Here is a 20,230-nt window from a genome sequence, read left to right on the forward strand (position 1 = left end):
AAATGTTTTATTGCAATATGTCAGAGTCTAAATAATTAACGGCAGGAGTAAGGCTGAAGCCTTCCAAAAGTTACTGTGTGCATTATAAAGTGTGTAATGCACCCTGAACTCAGAATCAGGTCTTAGAGATGTGGTTTTGATAAGATGGTTATTTTTGGGTTAAGAATGGACCATATCTCTTATAGAGAGTCATGTCTCTTTGAAGATTCAATATATGGATATATTTATATATACTCATATTCTCAGTTTATCAAGGAGAAAGGCAAACACGTTTGGGATCATTTTTCTTCGGGGGGGGGAGCTAAAAACTGCTGTGAAAAATAACACTCATAATTTAACATATTGTCCTATAAAAACAGTATGCTTTCTATGATTTATATTCCATCAAAATTCTGGGGTGGAACAGAAGGACATTGTCATCTGATAGGCCAAGTAGGGCTGTGTGACTTTTCTTTGACTTTAAAGGAATTGTGGGGAAGTCTGAATTGCAGCTATTCAACCTTGAAGGGAGAGAAACTAAATGAAACACCTGTTTTTCTGATTACTGTGCCACAAGGCCTTTTAATTAGTTTGTGGAAATAGAAGTTTTAGTTTATTGAAGCATATGGTTATTTTCCCCCAAGTAAATGGACATGTGACTACACACCATTAATTTGTGATTATTATTAAACTAAGAAGGCAATTTAAGTGATTGTATATTAATAGATGTATTTTCTAGACTAGAAAGGAGCTGGAGAATAAAACAGGAGAAAATTTCACATAAAAATTCTAGTCTTTGACAGTACTGCCTTTGGGTGTCTCCGTCATGGAGCTCAGAGGGTCAGTTAGCTGCTCTGAATGAAAACGCCAAACATATTTTATGGATATTTTCTCTCTTAATCACATGGAACTTCTTTTTCAAAACTGTAGAGAGTAAGCTAGTGTGAAAAACAACGGCAGTGTAATGAAAATGGCCAGGGTCCTCCGCATGGCAAATTTCCTTCATACCTCTGTTGTTTTCAGCGTGCAGAAATGGAAAAGTCTTCTTTAAAATGTTCTAATGCGTTAGGGGACAAATTAAAAGCAATCCACGGCATTGTCAAGAAGTCCTTTTATTAGTTAGATGTCATCATAAGATCACCTTAAGGTCTTCTAGTCTGCCTGTCATGATAGAGGAGAGAAACATTTGGTTTGCTTCTGGTCGGTTCCTAGACACTCCTTGGACACAGTGCTGAGAAAGAGGTCTCTGTGGGGCAACTAGGTTACCTAGTATTTAGTTCTGACATCCGAGGACCAACAAATCACAGTTGTGACGTAAGATCAGGGAGCCTCGACCTGGGTATGAGACGAATGAGCTAAGCCACTTTCATGATCAGAGCTTGCCTTGTGCCCTCTCCCTTGCCAGGTCACTCTTTACTCAGTGCATGATGAGCAGCTGACAAGGACTTAATCAATTAGAAGGGTTTTGTTGAATGACTTCATGGTAATAAATCAAACAAGCATATGTAATAATTTAAATGTAAAGAAAGACCCCCACACCAGAGGCATCTTGAGTAAAAAAATCATGAGAAACTACAAATAAACAAGTGTTCACAGAGGCAGATGTGACTCAACGGTTGTGAAATGTGAATTTCTCTCACTGTTTATATCTAAATATGAAGCATACCTGGCAACGGCATGGGATGGAACATGCCTTCTCATTTTGCCATATAATTTACACCCTGTATTTGGCTGACAGCGCCGATTACAAAATCGGACTGCAATACGAGAGCAGAGCAAACGGATTTCCACACCTATGGCATGAGGCTGGGTTTGTTTTGATTAAAGTCATAATTGTGATCCAATTTCATAATGTTGATCACAATTTCATCCCCCGTGCCTGCAAGGAGAGGAAAATATACAAGGGGGTACAGCAAAGTGCAAACTCATTAAAAAATGTCTGCGAGACATTGTGATCATTACAGCGCAGGCAGAGGCATGGTGGTGTGTTTAATTACATGAAGTTTTGTGAAGCATTAGTGACCTTTGCCCTGATGGTGCAAACTTGGGCAACGCATTGTTTTCAAGCTTCTACTTAATGGGTTATGTTGAATGGATCAAGTAGAAAAATATCATGATAGTATATGCCCTGCATACTGTTTTGCTGAGGAAAAGATATTCCTCTAAGAAGAAAAACTGTACCATACCAATTAAATTCTTTTAAAATTTTAATTTTTAAATTAGCAAGCAAAGTAGTAGATTTCATTATAACATTTTCATAGATAAGTTGTTTTCTTCTCTTCAGTCTTTTAATGGCAAAGTTAATGTGTTTGTGATTAGGTGTTTAGAAAAATTGAGACATTTTCCTTTACTGTCAAATAGATTGTGAGAAAATGATTGGTATTATAGTGAACTTGTGTATGTGTATATGGGGGAGTGTATTCATATGAGCATATAACTATACAATTTCATGAGTCCATATGTAGAGGCTAGAGGAAAGCATAGGTCATTTTCAACTCTAGGTCTGCACTATATTACCTTGAGACAGGATCTCCCATTCAGCCAGAAAGATCTGTTACCACCAAGTGGATTGGCTACTAAGCTCTTGGGATTCTCCTCTTCCTGGGATTCTCTTCCCTGGTGCCATAGTTAGAGGAATGCACAGCCATACCTGTCTTATCATGTGACCCTGAAGATTCAGACTCAGGTCCTCAAATATGAGCAGTATGTGCTTTTACTGAGCTGTCTCTCTCCTGCCTCAGAGTTTTTATTTTTTAATGATGCTACTGCATGTAGATTTATTTTCAGATAATTTTTAAATTAGTAAAAAAAATAAGGTCCAGGAAGAATTATCAAATATCAGTAAAATCTGCTGCCCCATGTTATTTCATTTATTATTTTATTTGGAGTCCTATATGACCCTACATGTGAGGTGGGGTAAGTTACACATCTTCCTTATCAACCTAAACATTTGGCCTGAGAATTATCCTCAGATTCTCCATTAAAAGAGAATTGCATATGTTCAAAAAAAAAATATTTGAACCAAATTTGCTCCCAGTTTGGACAAGACCTTGACATATAAGATTTATTTGTTTTTTAAAAATAGTTCAGTAAACCATAATATGAAAAATTGTTATTATTTGTATTTACCAAATAAGGACATTCCTGTTGAACACACAGTCTAAAATTGAAAGTTAAATCTTTCACTTAAAGTGTTTGATTTCAAATAGCATATTGTAGGATGAAATTTACATTAACACTTTAAATTGTTGCAGTCATCAATCAATGTGTTTCCAAATGAAGCATCTCATGCCAAGAGACTTGAAGAGAGAGAGAGAAGAGGAAGAAGATTAGTTACAGGAGGACCAGGGAAATGGATCTGTGAGTACAAAAGATGAGGATGTGAGTTCTGATACCTAGAACCTGAATAAGAGCCAGATGCTTAGTGTGAAGGTGTGTAATCTCAGTGCTCCTACAAGGTAAAGGGAAGGAGAAGTCACGGCTGCTCACAGGCCAGCTAGCCTATACGTATGCAGCAGAAAAACACAAAGGTGGGGGAAAACACTACCACCTAAGGTTGCCTTTGACTCCCACATATGTATAGGGCTGTGTGTGTGCCCATATTCACATGCATGTGCATATGCACATGTATACACATATAAATGCCATTCATACAATCCATACACATACACACACACACATAGACATACATACAGAAATAATAACAAAATTACAATGTAAACAGAGAGGCAATGAAGCTAAACAAATAAGCAAAAAAGACACAATGATGTGAAAAAGCATGCCTGCATCCCCCACCCAGACTTGTGAGTTGTACACTTGACAGCAGTGATCAATGTTAATAGGCCCTTGGCTTTCATCCTGTGGGACTCTATGGGACACGCGGTAGTGTGGAGGTGGTAAACCCAACAGGTAACAATATTCAATGATGAAAGACTGAATAGTGCTTTTGAAATGGGTGAAAACAATTAGGAAATGATCTAAAGTTCACAGTTGGATGTTCAGAGTTGGCAAGCCAGGCTGAGAGAGGTCAAGGAGGATTTCAGAAGAAAGGTGAAACTCAGTTGGTTTTGGAAGGCCCATCCATTACAACAGGTTAAGGAGAGGATTTTCGCACACAAAGGCTCAATTGTAGGTAAAGGGCAGACAAGTAGGTTTAGCTAGAATAATTATCCCTTGGAGCTTCAGAACACATTGCAGCTTGTGGAATACTTTCACAAGTGCTACTTGATGTAACTGTTACACAAATCCCATGGAGCAGGGCAGACGATGTGATGACTCAGACATGGAGGTTTATTAGACATCTCCTGAGTCCTAGAGCACATGTTACTTGGCACACTTGGGCTTTCTGGCTCACTAGAAGGCCATGTGAGGGGCACCATTGAGGGCTGTTTTAAACAAAGAGAGCTGGTCAGCAGAGTTGCCGGAGGAGTCAAAATTCACTTTAAAAAATGGGAAAGTAATAAGGTTTTGAAAACCTGAGAGAATTACCCCATGGGTTTACCACAAGGGAGAATGAAGTATTTTCAAGCTAATTCAGCATGAAGATCCATAAGGGACATTTTCATTTTTTTTTTTCAAATTAGCATACAAGGCATGAGGTATCATTATGACATTTTGAAGCAAAAATCTGTCTTAGTCGATTCACCTACCCCTTCACATTTCTGATCTGCCTGGTGGCTATGATGCTTGTGCCTCACCCTACTTAAGAGAGATGGAAAGGGGACCAGAAGCGGGTAAAGATAAATGCACAGGATGGGTAAAAGGACGCTTGTGACATAGCATTATTATTACCTTTGAAAAATTTGTTTTAATGGTTATTTTATTTATTTACATTTCAAATGTTATCCCCATTTCCGTTTTCTCCTCAGCAAACCCCCTATCTATGAGGGAGCTCCCTCATCCACCCACTCCTCACTTACCACCCTCTTATTCCCCTACACTGGGGCATCAAGTCTCCACAGGACCAAGGGCCTCCCCTCCCACTGATGCCAGATAAGGCCATCCTCAGTGACATATGCAGATGGAGGCATGGGTCCCTCCATGTGTACTCTTTGGTTAGTGGTTTAGTCCCTGGGAGCTCTGGGGTGTCTGGTTGGTTGATATTGTTGATCTTCCTATGGGGTTGCAAACCCCTTCAGCTCTGTTATTACCATTTAAAGTAATACAAATACAACAAAAGACAAACAGAAGCAAACTATAAAGACAATGAAAGTATGCCAGAGCACAGCAGATAATTCCCTGTGCATGGTATTCCCTCACCTTCAATACCTATGAGGACTGTGGTCCGCCTATGGAAATAGTAATCTATGTTTGTTGGGAGGTAGAGCAGTAACTAAGTACAGTTAGCATGAACATATGTGACCTTGACAACTATGAACAAGATTGAGAGCATCCACTCTTCCAATAAGTCAACAGAAAAGGATCAATTAAGTGGAGTGGCGTGACTTTTTGGAGGCCAGGTTGCCTACCAATGTTAGTTTGCCTATCTCAGAACAACATACAGGGAAGCAAGACTTTAAAATGAATGAGAAAAATACATTCAATCCATAATCAAATGAAAATGTTTTGGGAATGGTTCCAGGGAGAGTTCCTGAATCAGGCTTTCTTTGGCACTCACATTTAACCATCCTGTCTTCTATTTTAAGAACCATTCACATGTCTGAAATGAAGGATTTGCCTTTTAATGAAGACACCATAATTTCATTGTAAATATGGGACCTGACATCCTTGACCTTGTACTAAATTTCATATGATTAAAAGAGGTGACATCATTAGCCACCATCACTTCGACACAGCCAGCTAAGAAAAGACATTGCCAACCACAAATGCTATTATTCTATAGTGTCAGTTGTTCTAATACAATTATATTGTCCAGAATGTCAAAATCTATTTGCAAAAATGTAACAAATTTTAGTAGCCACTGCACAGGGGAGTTCTTAAAAGATAGCTTACTGTTGGAATAGCTAAAAATTCCCTTAAAAGATGTAGTGTTGTTCTATGTCCTTAAAAGATTACAAAAATACTTCCATAAATATCCATTATTAAAGAATTATATTGTATTATAAATTCTCAAAAAGTAGATATATTTTAAACTCAGTATGATACCATCAAAGATTGTAGCAAATAAAATTTCTTCAGAAATATAGTATGCCTTGGAAGTCTTATTTATTTAAAATCTATTTTATTGTGACCATTTTTTTTTGTTAGATGCAGTTGTAGGTTTTGAGGCCATAGTTATGAGTGAGAGGAACATAATATTTCCTCCAGCAAAGCATATAATCAAGTGAGGATTAAAATGAAATAAATAAATAGTTCACGTATGGTGTCAATTAAGCTTAGTGTGTTGGGAAGGTGAGTTTATAGGGTACATATACTTCAAATGATATCCTTATACAAGCTAGCATGAATTGTTTTTATTCTATGTATTCTAACCAATGCCCCATGCTTTTTGGATGTTCTTATTAAGTTCTTTCTAGTGGTTTACCCATGCCTGCACTAAGTAGGTAGCAATGGTGGGGGGTGGGGGTGGAGGGTGGGGCGGTTGATTCTGAAGCTTAGTAGGGGATACAGTTGCCTTTCCCTGGTGATTCCTTGACAGCTGTGTACCAGACTCTGTGGTCATCACATCATGGTACAAATGCCACTGGAGTCTCAGGTCAGCTAATTACATTCACTGAATGATAAGAATTCTAGATTACAAAGAAGACTCATCATACTGAATTTAAAATTAATTGGATTTATTGTGAAAAGAAACTTTAAGCTAAGTTCCTGGATATCTATTGCTCCACAATGAAGCACCCTAAAAACAGTGGCTTTGAAACTAAACTTGTGCCAGGTGATGGTGGAGCACATCTTTGATCCCAGTACTCAGGAGGCAGAGGCAGGCTTATCTCTATGTGAGAATAGTATATAAGGCTATGATGACCAGGATGGAGAGGTTACTCAGTAAGCCATATTTCTTCAGCATAGAAAATGCATTGCTAGTAAGAATGTGTTGTTGTTATTGTTGTTTGTTTGTTTGTTTGGTTGTTGTTGTTGTTATTGTTTCTATTGTTGCTGGCTGTTTTGCTTTTTTGCAAGTTAGGTCTCCACATCCCAGGCTAACTTTGGGCTGTGTAGTCAAAGTGACTTTGAACTTCAGTCCTCTTGCCTCAACCTTCTGAGTGCTAGGATTATAGGAATATACCACCACATCCATTCTATGTATTACTGGGGATAAAACTGGGATAAACCTAGATCATTTTTCTAAACAATAAAGTGAAGCATAGGTCCCAGGGGTTATGGTGTGGATGCCATTAGAGAGCCATTCTATCAATCACAGTGCTTGGTAACTTCCAAGCCAGCCCCTCATGCCATTGATTTATGGGTGACCTCGAAAAGCCTTGCAAGCGCCGTAAGGCAAGTCTGCACGTCAAGTATAACTCACCTCGATTTTACAAAGTATGATGATGTTGGGATGGGCATGTCAAAACTGCAGTCTCACACCAGTTCCTGGGGCAGGTAGTACACGATTCTCATGGGTTCCAGCAGTTCTCAAATCCACTGTGATCAGTGGTCGGGAGTCGTGGACTAAACACTCTTGACCCTACTCCTGCTCCTGAGTTATTACTTCCTGAACTCTTCACTCCTCACCCTTCCTCTCCAGTTCGGTGCTCCAGATGAGTCAGTCAATCCTTTTCCTTCATGAAATGAAGGGCTTGTTTGCAAGTGAGTACTTCTGTTTATCACACTCTTTCCCTGTAGACTCTCATGGCCAGTTTTCATTTCCTGAAATATGATTATTAAGGTACAGTTGATGTATATATTTAAGGCTTAGCAATAACTACACTTTGACATGTGTGCATACCATGAAACCATCACTGTAGAACATCTATTTATTATTTTTAAATGTCTCTTCTCACATTATTATAATTCAGATGCTAGCCTCTCTTTGGCCCTGTCCCAAGAAAACCACTAATCTGCTTTCTGTCAGTAGTCTTCATTTTCTCGAGTTGTCGAAATACAACATGTTTTGATGAGGTGCTATTGACATCCCATATTAATTTTTATATTTGTAGTTATATCAGTATTTCTCCATATTCTTTTTATTGCTTAGTCTAGATTGTTTATTTATTTTTGAAATAGAATCTTCCTGTGTAGCCCTAGCTAATATGGGACTCACTATGTAGAACATTCTGTCCGGAAACTCAGAGATCCACCTGATTCTGCCTCTGAATGCTGAGATTAAAGTGTACAACATCATCCCTGGCTGCATTTTGAATAACTTTACATAAGTCATTGAAAGTCCTTGGTGAGATATTTGTCTTACAAGTATTTGATCCTGTCTCGAAATTGTTTTAAATTCTCAAGACAGTATATTTTATGAGTGGAGACATTGAATTCTGCAGAAATCCTACATGTGAGTTTATTATTTTACATATTTATACTTTTTATCTTTTCAAGAAAATTTTGAAAATTTCAAGCTCATGAAGATACTTTCTTTCTCCTATGTTTTGTCTTCTTGCACATTTTAGTTGTTGCCTTTATATTGAGATCTGGCTACTGTTTGAATTCAGTTTGTTCTCTCCAGAACTCATCATGTAATTTGATTTTGAGAGGCAGTAGGATATTTCAGAGATAACTGTGTCACGGAGACGTTGTCTTTAGGCGCACACATGGATGCTACCATTATTACACCATGTTAGTTACCATGGGAACTTTCTGAAACAGGACTGCATTTTCTGTTTACGCTCTTCTGCTCTTCTACACATGTATACTTTCTCTTCCATTTTTCTACAATATAAAAATGGATTACTTGGCCCTTGCGTGAAGCAGCCATTTTTTTCCATAGATATCTATATTCCAGAAGTGTGGGCCAAAATTCTTTCTTTATAAGTAACCCAGTTTCAGGTGCTCTATGTAGCAAGAGAAAAACAGAATGAGGAATGGTTTTTGGATTAATCATTTAATTTTCTTTAATTCTTGAGATTATAGTATAATTATATTATTTCTTCTTTCCCGTTTTTTCCTGAAAAAACCTCTCAAATACCCCTCCTTGCTTTCTTTCAAATTCATAACCTCTTTTTTTTTTTTTTTCAGCTTTTGGGAACTTTATTTTCCTTCCACCTTTTTTCCCTTTGCTCAGGTGTCTGCAGAACAGCTCAGGACCACTCAGTGGTGGCTCAGTGGTGGCTCCAACCCACTCGGTGGCCTAAGCTGTGGGAGCTGCTGACCAGTCTTCAGTGGTTGTCTGCGCACTCCAGTCTTCCGTGGGGAACTGCTGGATGGGCACAGAGGGTACCTGCAGACCCTCAGAACAGTCGGCCACCTCAGGCTGAGCAGCAGTGAACTCAGGAGCTGGTGCGGTCCATTCACCCTGAATTCCTCCTTGGTCACATCCTTCTCAGTAGCAGCCTGTTCCTCCTTCTCAATCTCCTCTGGGTCTCTGCAGAAGTAAAGATCAGGCATAACCTCTCACGGGTGCTCACGGGAGATAGTACCTCGCATGCGGAATAATTCCAGGGCCAGCATCCACCACATCAGACCTACTGAATGAGCTCCCTTGTTGTTGCATGGGATGGCAATGTCCACATAGCGCAGGGGAGAATCTGTGTTACACAGAGCAATGATGGGCAGGTTGACATAAGAGGCCTTTGTGAGGGACTGGTGGTCAGCCCTGGGATCAGTCACCACTAGAAGCCGTGGCTCCCTGAAGGCTGCTTGGATCTGGTTAGTGAAGGTCCCAGGTGTGAAGCGGCCAGCAATTGGAGTGGCTCCTGTGGCAGGAGCAAACTTCAGCACAGCTCGGTGGCCAGTGTTCCTGGAGGAGATGCGCTGATGTCAGCAGGGTTCTGGATGGCAACAATGGCTTTAGCTGAGCTGTGAGCAACAGCTTCTCCCAAGTCCTCTTCAGATTCACGATGTAGATACCATCACTTTTCCTCTTGTAGATGTACTGCTCCATCTGAAAGTCAAGGTTGGTGCCACCCAAGTGGGTTCATGCAGCAAGAAATTTGAGGACATCCGCCTCCTTCATCTGCAGGATGTTAAGGGCTCCAGACATTGTTTAAGTTTCCCTTTTAAGTTACGATGGGAACCAAGAACAACGCTGTATGGACCTGTCCCCGGGTAGCACGGAAAAAGCTCATAACCTCTTTTTTTTTTTTTTTGTACTAATCATTGTTACATACATATGTTATGTATATGCATATGTGCTCCCAAATATAACCTGCTCGGACTGTATGTTACTTCTATGTAAAATAGTTGCAAGATGTCAACCTAATAGTAATTTTTTTGACATATGGATATACCATTGATGTAGCACCATGTATTCAAAAAGTACCCTTTCTCTGCAACAACCATCAAAACATAAACTATTGTCTTGTCTCCTCAATTTCCAATTCTAAACTGATTCCCTCTTTGTTACAGCAGCTTGTCACTTCCAAGCATCTAAATTCTTAATGGGCATCAATAGTTAGTTATTATTTTTTCCAAAGTTTCACAGCTTAAATCATGAACAATTTGGGATCTTATGTTATTTTTGTGTATAAAGAACGTAAGCACTGGGTATTCTGGTGCAGTTTCCCATGACAAAATGAGACAAGATTCCCAGGCTACTACATTTAAAGACTTAGTTGAGCTGTAATCTCTTCTTTAATCTGAAACATAAAGTCAACTAGAAAAAAAAAGTCATTTTTGATTCTCTATGTTTATTATGGTAGGTGTCTTTTTTTAAAAATAAGAGAAAAATAGTGGAGAAAGGGCAGAGTGAGGAGAGGAAAGAGGGGAGTGAACAAGAGAAGAAGAAAGGGTGGGGGGGAGGAAGGGGAAGAGGAGAAAGGGTGAGAGGAGGCAGGAAGTACTTGTGTAGGAAAGTAACAAGATAAGACAGAAACGGTACTTTTTGAGAGAGGCTCACCTTGTAAATCATGTAAAGCAACACGTACATGTCTTCTTTTGGGGACATGACTCTGGCACAACTTAGAGGCAGGCGAAACCACACAATTAGTATTTACACATTAAAGGAGTCAGAACATTGGAGGACATCTTGGATTCCAGTTCTTGGGAAAGCCTGTTTTTGGTTGTATTCCTTAAAGATTTGTGAATAATCAGCTCTGTGAATAGAATCACAAAATGACAGTTGAAATGCTTTATATCCTATTCATGAAAAAATAAACACCTTGGTGGCTTATGCACAATATTTGTACATGACTTACATGGGACTCTTATAGCTAACTTTTAAGCATATCACAAAAAAAGACAAATTGTGGATATTAGGACTTTTAAATATAAGATGAAGAAAAGATCATGAAATATATTGATAAATTTTTAGAGATTTATCAATCTAATTGATTTTGGCAAATATATGAAGTTATTATGACCAGAGAGTTTCAAATGTTTGATTCTCTATACCTTAGTTTTTACTTATTAGGAACTATTTTCTGCTAAAATTACTATGTTCTTATTACTCTATCATTTATGAATCCCCCCTGACTTAAGCAATGAAAAGTTTATATTTATTCAGTGTTTTCATTTCCTTATTCCTTTTCAAATGATTCTAAGAACTACTGGCTGTATCATCAAGCTTGCTTTTAAAGACAGAATGTGGGGTTCAGTTGAATAGTGGATTCTATGTGATAAAAAATCAGGGAAAGATGACTGGAGGAGGGTTCATATTTAGACCATCACTGACCAAACAGTTCTCAACCCGTGGATCTTAAATCCTTTGGGGGGAAGGTTTAAAGAACCTTTCATAGGGGTCACCTAAGACTATCATAAAACACAGATATTTACATTATAATTCATAGCAGTAGAAAAGTTACAGTTACGAAGTGACCACAAAAATAACTTTATGGTTATGGGGCACCATAACATAAGAAACTGTATTAGAGGGCCACAGGATTAGAAAGGTTGAGAAACGCTGCCATAGACAATCATGTAGAGATGAAAAAAGTGAGATCTTCTGTCACTTAAGCTATCATGTTATATTTGTATTTCCAGCATTTTCTAAACACACATTAACATGGAATATTATATATTAACTTTTTAATGAAATAGACTCTCCTTAGAGGATGTCAGAAATTAAGTACAAGTCTCAGAATGCATGCATATATATGCAGCTAGGTGTTTATGCAGGTCACACATCCCCCAGAACCTTTAGTAGGTCCTCATGAATACCTTTATATGCCATAGTTTTTCTGTTAAAAGTTAATTTAATGTGAGAAAATGCATTACTGTTAATATCAGTTTCTTATATCACTGGCTAAGATAATTTTTATCAAGGCAATATATGTCAGGATATTGCAAAATTCTTTATAATAAAACTTAGTCTTAGTATGAAATATATGGTATTAAAGTAGATAATAGACTTTGGATATCAATATACTATACTTTGGAATCCCAAATCTCCTATTATATGTAGATACTCTCTGTTTCACCTCTAGGACAGTCTTAGGACATTCCCACCATACGCAAATGTTTCATCCCTTGGTTTATTTAATTAATATAGGATTGAGCCTGTAATTACTAAGTCAAACTTTGTTAGCGATTTTTTTTTTTAGTTTAGAAGTGAGAAATTTTTTCAAAGGCATTTTTTAAATTTTTTCTAGTATAACACATGTGATAAGCAGCCTGTAAAATCACAAAGAACAGAATAAAGTTTAAAGATGTGACAGATTCAGTCAAAGTGACATTAGTTTTTAAGAACAAACTAGCCCTGGAAAGAAATAGCAGCTCAGAGCCAGACAAGCCAGGGCAATGCTTCCACATTCCAGTGGGAGTTCTCAGGCTTCCATAGCCATGGATGTCCTTGAAAGGAAGTGACCCAGGTGAGACCTACCCACGAAAGGCAACTAATCTGCAATGAGCAAATGATCTTGCTGCAGGGGTAATCCATATGTCAATTACATGCTTCAGGAAGAGAAAAATCATATGTCCCCAGAAGAGGAGGAAGTCATGTCAAGAACAGGCATGCCTGTTGGAGGGGAAATGAAGGGGAAACAGAGGATAAGGAGTTCAGGTTGATTTAGAAGAGAGTGTTCCAAAGAGTCTACAAAATGCTTCTGACAGGCAATGGATTCCAATGGATGAGCTACAGTGCCATCACACAGGAAGAAATTTAACAGATGCTGGCACTCTCCTGATCTTGGGGAGATTAGTGAAGGAAAAACTTGGTTCTTGATTGGCGAAGGGGACTTGATTATAACATGGGGGAATAGATAACATCAGCAAGTGCTCATCTGGTAGAAAATGTGTTGGAATTCCCTCAACCTCTTCTTCTGTACAAATGTGTACTTACCATGTGCATTACAGTCAAGCACATCCATAGTCTGCCATCATCTGACAGACAATGAGACTCCTGAAAGGTGCTCACCGTGCTGTAGATCATGAACCCCAAGTTACGGACTCTCAAGCCCAGACTCACCATTTCTATGCAAGATGCATAGGAAGGATGGACATTAAGTATCAAATATGTTGTGTGTATGAGCATGCACATATGTCTGTAAGTTTGTACTTGGAGATGATATTATATAGCTATAATGTAAATAAATTTTCAACTGGATACTACTGTTATTTTTTTAAATTAGAGGTAACTATTTACAATGTTGCTATATCTGTTTACTTAGTAAAGCTCAAGATATTTAAAAATTAATGTGTTTATGTCAAATAAGGGACAGGTCGTGGAATCATGTTATAAGCTTCGCATACCAGCTCTATCTGGAGAATGTGGAACCTAACTCATAAATGGCCCCAAACTGCTGACCTGACTATCAACCTTTACTTTCTCTTCACCTGGTATGGCTGTGCACTCTTCTAAAAGATGATTTGTCTGTCACAAAGCAGGCTATGGCAAACAGAGAAAGGGAAGCATAGGACAATGATGTCAGCTCCTTAACACAAGGCCCTGGGAATGCTGATTTGGACAAATTAGGTCTTAATTCAAGTTAAACCAACGGCCTAATGGCTTTTCTTACCATTCCCAGCGTGCTGGACATTTTCATGATGACAAAAAACAGGACAGCTTAGATGTAAACCTACATATAATATTTGTACACATGCAGATTGAGTTATTTACCATGACACGGATTCTCATATATAATTTATGTTTAATTATTTAGTTACTTATAACTGTCACCAAGAGATATTTGTTAGAAACAAATATAATATTTGCAATGTTTTCCACATCCAATAACCTGATTTTTATCATCCATATTCAATTTATAATTTGAAATGTTCACATGACAAAATTTTCATTTGTTTTTTACATTCTTTAATTGAACTATGGAGTCCCCTAGTTAATCCACTAAAACTTCGTAAAAATATTGTGGACTGGGTTGCAAGGTAGCTCAGTGTGCCTGACACCAAGAGTGGAGACCTGAGTTTGACCCAGGTCCTACATGGTAGAAGGATAAAACAAACTTTTGAGGGTTGTCTTCTGATTCCCACATGTATGCCATGGCACATATGTGCCCACATATGTACATGCCACATACATACAAATAAAGGAAATGCAATAAAAATGTAATATGGTGGGCTTCCTACGAATCAAATTGTGCTCAAATTCTTTAGCGTTAACTCCTGCTCACACATCTCTTCCAGATAAGCTCTTCTGTTGTGGGCCGTGTGGGAGATGTCACTCTTCAAATTTGTAGCTGGCTGTCGTCTAGGAAAGTCCCTGCTTTCTGCCATTCTGAGGTCTGTAACTTTTTGAGGTGGGGAAGATCTTGTTTAACCTTGATTTAGCAGTGACGCCCAGGCTATGATTATCAGCAGGTTTTTAATTTTTTTTTGATTTTGTTTGTTTTTTTGTTTGTTTTGTTTTGTTTTCTGGAAGTCATTTCTTTCTTTAGGTTTTTCTATACAGATTTTCTCTGGCTGCCCTGGAACTCACTGTGTAGAGCAGGCTGTCCTGGAACTCAGAGACCTGACTACCTCTGCTGTACCATTGTTGGGATTGAAGTGTGAGCCACCACTGCTCAGCCTAGAAGTCATGTTTTACTTTCAAAATCTTTTTCTAACTTTCCAGCCTTCCCACTAAATAAAAATTAAACAGAAGAAAACAGTTAAACATTTATTTATCTTTATTTCCTTCTTAGAAAACACTACACTGTAATGTATTTAGTGTAGTCTAATCATCACACACAGCTAAAATAGAGAAGCCAGGGTTTTTAACCACATGTTCCTGGAAACCACTTAAAGTTGAATGTTTTTAATGTGCTGTCTCTGCCTTCTGAATGTCACGGTGTCATTCATTTGTGATTCAGGTCACACTGGGAGCTTTGTTGGCCTCATCTAAGATACGTCTCCACTGCCATTCCAGGTCCCAGTGAAACATCCTCTAGCTCTCTGCCTGATCTCTCTGCTCTCTGCTGTTAAAGTCACTGGTGCATGCAGTAGGCTTGATATAGGACCGCATCACTTCTTACGGTTTAAAGGATACCTACACAGGAAATACATTTTAATTTTGATATCAGATACCTTGAACATACTGAAATCTACTGAATTGTACCATGTTCAGGGATAAGTTTTATGTTTTATGCAAATTATACTTCAATAAAATCCTTATAAAAATTAGTTTCACCTGAAACACCTCTGTGTTGCTTTTTGAAACAAGGTATCGCTATGTAGCCTGGGCTAGCTTGAAACTCATTATGTAGCTCAGGCTCACCTCAAACTAGCCTACCAAGTGCTGGGGTTATAGGTATGTACTACAATGACAGACTACACTTGTTTTTCACATGTAGTTACCAGAAAACACAAAATTGCACATGTGGCTTGTTACACTTCCATGGAGACAGAGGTCCCAGTTCTTGAAAAACATTCTTTCATGGAGATAACTAATGAATATCTTGATAACTGTGGAGAAAAGCTTGTATATTGGTGTCATAGCTTTTTTTCTATGTTAAGTATTAACATCTAGAAGACAATTTTCAGCTAAATGCTTTTTATGAATAAGATAATAATTAGTAGATGGTGTTGATATTTTTTCAATGCTTAGATGTACATCTAAAGTACATCACAGCAACACAAATGCTAAAAAAGAAACAACTGGAGTTGGGTGTGGCAGCTTACCCCAGTAATCCCAGTACATGGTGAGCTGAGGCAGGGGGAATATCATAAATTAGAGGTCAGTCTGGATTATTATAGTATGTGGGAGGACACTCTTGGTTACAGGATAAAATTTTGGGGTAAATAAGATGGCTTAGTTAGTAATGGTGCTTGCCACCAACCCTGACACCTTCTGTTTGTTCCCTATGACCTTCATAATGAAAGGAGAGAACTGACCCTTTTGCCTTTAAAAAGGAATTCATTGAAAATTGACTTACATAGAGTTTGGAGATATTTTCCCAATTGCCTCACATCTGTGCTTCATGGTCAGGAACTTTGGTTGCCCTAACTGTCATAAACTTTTGGTGAAGTGCCAGCATTGACAGGACAGCCAAATCTCGGGTCTGCATTTTTCCCTTCTACAAGAGTTCTTTAAGTTATCTGAGAAGAGTCATTCCTAGAAAGAATTACAGATGATAGAAACTTGATAAAAAAACTATTTGAGTTAATTTATGTAATCTTTGAGAATAATTTTGTCTGCTCTTAATAACTTTTGAAACCTTAGAAGTGTGTGTGTGAGTGAGTGTGTGAACATTTTTCTATGGTAATTGAAAAGGATACATCTTGACATATAATTTAATGATAAGATAAAGTATTTCACAATATTCTGTGAATATGCAAATCATATAAAAAGATTTTCCAAAGAAATAATTCAAAGAAAATATCATTAAAATTATACAAGTACATGAAGAAGTTCTAAAGTTGTGTATTTCATAGTACACAAATTGATTTCAATAATGATAATTCAGAATAGCAATATTAATAAACTGAATTGTCATTTTATCAGAAATACTTAATTCTTAAAATTATCAGAAACATGAATGCTTATGTCACTGTCTGTAATGATGCTAATAATTTACATTAATACTTTTACATTGTGTTTTAAATATTATATCTTATATATGAATACTATACCACTCTTGGGCCTACACACAAAAGATGCCCCATCTTGCCACAGGGGCATGTGTCCCACTATGTTCATAGTGGCCTTATTTGTGATAGCCAGAAGCTGGAAACAACTCAGATGTCCCACAACAGAAGAATGGATACAGAAAAAAAATGTTGTTCATTTACTCAATGGAATACTACTCAGCTATTAAGAATGAGGACATCATGAGTTTTGCAGGTGAGTGGGTGGAACTAGAAAATATCATCCTGAGTGAGTTAGCTCATATCCAAAAGGACATGCATGGCATGTGATCACTAATAAGTAGATATTAGCTAAAAAAAAAAAAAGTACAGAATAATCAAGAATAATCAGGATACAATTCACAGAACTAAAAAAAGTTAACAAGCTGAAGCATCCAAGTGAAGATGCCTCAATCCCACTTGGGATGGAGAAAAAAGCAATCATGGGGGACAGAGGGAGTGAGAGACCTGGGTGGCAGAAGGGACCAGGAGATTCAAAGAGGAATGTGATCAGGGAATGTGATATGGAGGAAGGAAAACAGAGCTGAAGCTCTGAGGGCCAGCAGAAAGAATGGAAACAGGCAACCTTGGGAGGTAGGAGGTGGGGGGACCCTCTAGAATGTACCAGAGACCTGGGAGGTGAGAGACTCTTAGGACTCAAAGGGAAGGACCTTAGATGAAATGCCCAACAGTGGGGAGAGGGAACTTGTAGAGTCCACCTCCAGGAGAGAGACAGAGCATCAAGTAGAGGGATGGAGTTGCCATCCACAGTCAAAAACTCTGACCCAGAATTGTTCATGTCTAAAAGAATTGCAGGAACAAAAATGGAGAAGTGACTGAGGGAAAGGAGGTCCAGTGACAAACACAAATTGGGATTAAGGGTTGGCTCTAAGTGCTGACACTATTACTGATGCTATGGTGTGCTTACAGACAGGAGCAAGGCTGTCCTCTGAGAGGCCCAACAAAAACACTAAAAGAGTTAGATGCAGATACTAGCACCAAACCAATGGACAGAAGCTGGGGACCCCTGTGGTTGAATTGGGGAAAAGTTGGAAGAAGCTCTGGAGGATGACCCTATAGGAAGACCAGTAGTCTCAACTAACCTGGACCCCCAAGATCTCTCAGACACTGAGCCACCAACCAGGCTGAATACACCAGCTGATATGAGGCCCCAGACACACAGACAGCAGAGGACTGCCTGATCTGGCCTCCATGAGAGAAGAAGAATCTAACCCTAGAGAGACTTGAGGCCCCAGAAAATGGGGAGGTCTGATGGGGTATGGCGGGGACATCCTCTTGGAGATGAGGGGGAAGAGGTATGGAATGAGGAGCCATTAGGGTTAGTTAGTTTTCTTGGTGGTATAACAAAATCAGACAAAGGTAATTTAAGAAAAGAAGGGTTTATTGTATCTCACAGTTTGAGGATACCTTCCATCATTGTGGGAAAATTATTTCAACAAAAGAATAAGGCAGCTCCTCACATTGCATCCATTGTCAGAAAGGAGAGAGAGAGAGAGAGAGATAGAGAGAGAGAGATAGAGAGAGAGAGAGAGAGAGAGAGAGAGAGAGAGAGAGAGAGAGGGGAGGCATTCATTCTGCGCTTTCCATTTTTATGCAGTTCCAGACTCTGGCTCACATTTACAAAAACTCTTCCCTCCCTCTTTAATAACACTCTCAGAAGCAGATCATAGATTCACACAAAAGTGTGTTGCCATGATGATTCTAAATCTGGCTAAACTGACAGTGAGGATGAGCCACTTATTGCCTCAATGGATAGGTAATTCTGTGCTATGTGCCCACCCAAACAGAATGGTGTGGCATTCTTTAAAGCATGCTTGCTTGGGGATAAGGAGATAGGCTATAGATTATAATTTACCACTATAATCTAAATAACAACAACAACAACAATAATAGATTATTTTCTGGGTTTTGCTGTTTTCTTTACACTCTCTGGTTTGCAGGAAAATGCATTACACAAAAATACAGAAAAGAAAACAATTCAAAATATCATGTCTTCAGTTTCTTAACATAGATCAAGGCATTCAGTGGTGAATATTGAGTCACTCTTTTTCCTTTCATACCAGCTAAACCTTCCAAGGAATGGGACAAGGTGAGAAAATGCAGGAGGGATGCTGTTTCAGATGCAGTTTCTAAGAACAAGCTTTGTGTCTATTTTCTTCCCCAGAGCAAGCACACAGTGGCAAAGGAGCAAACAGCAGACTTCTATGATAGGCTGAGGACCTGAGAGCAGGGAGAATCTCTGCATCTTTTTGGACAGGAGGAAAACTAAGGAGAGTCAAACTGACACAATAACACATCCTGGGTGTTTCAGGTAGTGAGTCTGGCATGGTCTCACAGAGATTGGATCAGACAAAGTCATTGTCCACATCAAAGAGGGACTATTCACACAGTCCCTGAGGTGGAAGGCTCTTCAAACAAGTGTCATAGGGCACAAACAAGCACCACAGTAAGTAGCAAATGTGGATGCCTTAGAAATCCTTGATAATAATGCATGTTTATATACAAACAAATGTCCATGTGTGTCAAATGCTAAAATACAATGTGAAGCAATACAACTTTCATTTTTAGTTTTTTGTTATCTTTGTATGTGTTTTAAAATAATGCACTTAATTCTTTTTTATATAAAAATAATCTTTGCCTGCTTGTAATTTTCTGAAATCCAGTCTTATTTCTACTCCAGAATTTGCCTCTTAATCAATATGTCCTGGAAACATTTGCACTCTTTCTCCTGCTCTAATGATTGACAAATACTGAAACCTACTCTCTTCCCAGTCCTTGTTAACAAAACCTGACCCGCCCCCCCCCCCCATGTTGCATATGCTGGTATACATTAGGGAAGAAATGAATACCATTTCTTCATATCCCCAGTGAGTTAACATCAATGGACTCAACATAGTGATTATCAGCGCAGACCAACAGCGTCAGTATCTCATGATGTTAGTTACTGCAAAACCGTAAACTTCAGTTGCAGAACTACTATCTGGCAACCAAAGCAGATACAATCCACCAACTTGTGCTTTAAAGTGCCATTTGGACTACTGTGATGTGTGCTCAAGAATGAGAACAATCTCTCTAAGTGACTATAGTAGCTCAAATTTCCCTTCAAAAGATTGGTCCAGGGAGGATGAATGGTACCCTAAGAGGACAAACTCTAGGGTAAAAGTGAGCATACTGAAATGAAGAAGCAAGCAAATAGAAAGCATTCTGCTTGACTTAGTCAGTTCCATATTTATTT

At 38.5% G+C, this 20,230-nt stretch overlaps 1 pseudogene; it reads right to left on the reverse strand.

The window, feature by feature from the left end:
* Positions 1-714: 714 nt before the first annotated feature.
* LOC117713922 (small ribosomal subunit protein uS2 pseudogene) lies at positions 715-10,021 on the reverse strand (annotated as a pseudogene).
* Positions 10,022-20,230: the final 10,209 nt, after the last annotated feature.

This window comes from Arvicanthis niloticus, chromosome 8 (genome assembly GCF_011762505.2).
Source record: "Arvicanthis niloticus isolate mArvNil1 chromosome 8, mArvNil1.pat.X, whole genome shotgun sequence".
NCBI lineage: Eukaryota > Metazoa > Chordata > Mammalia > Rodentia > Muridae > Arvicanthis > Arvicanthis niloticus.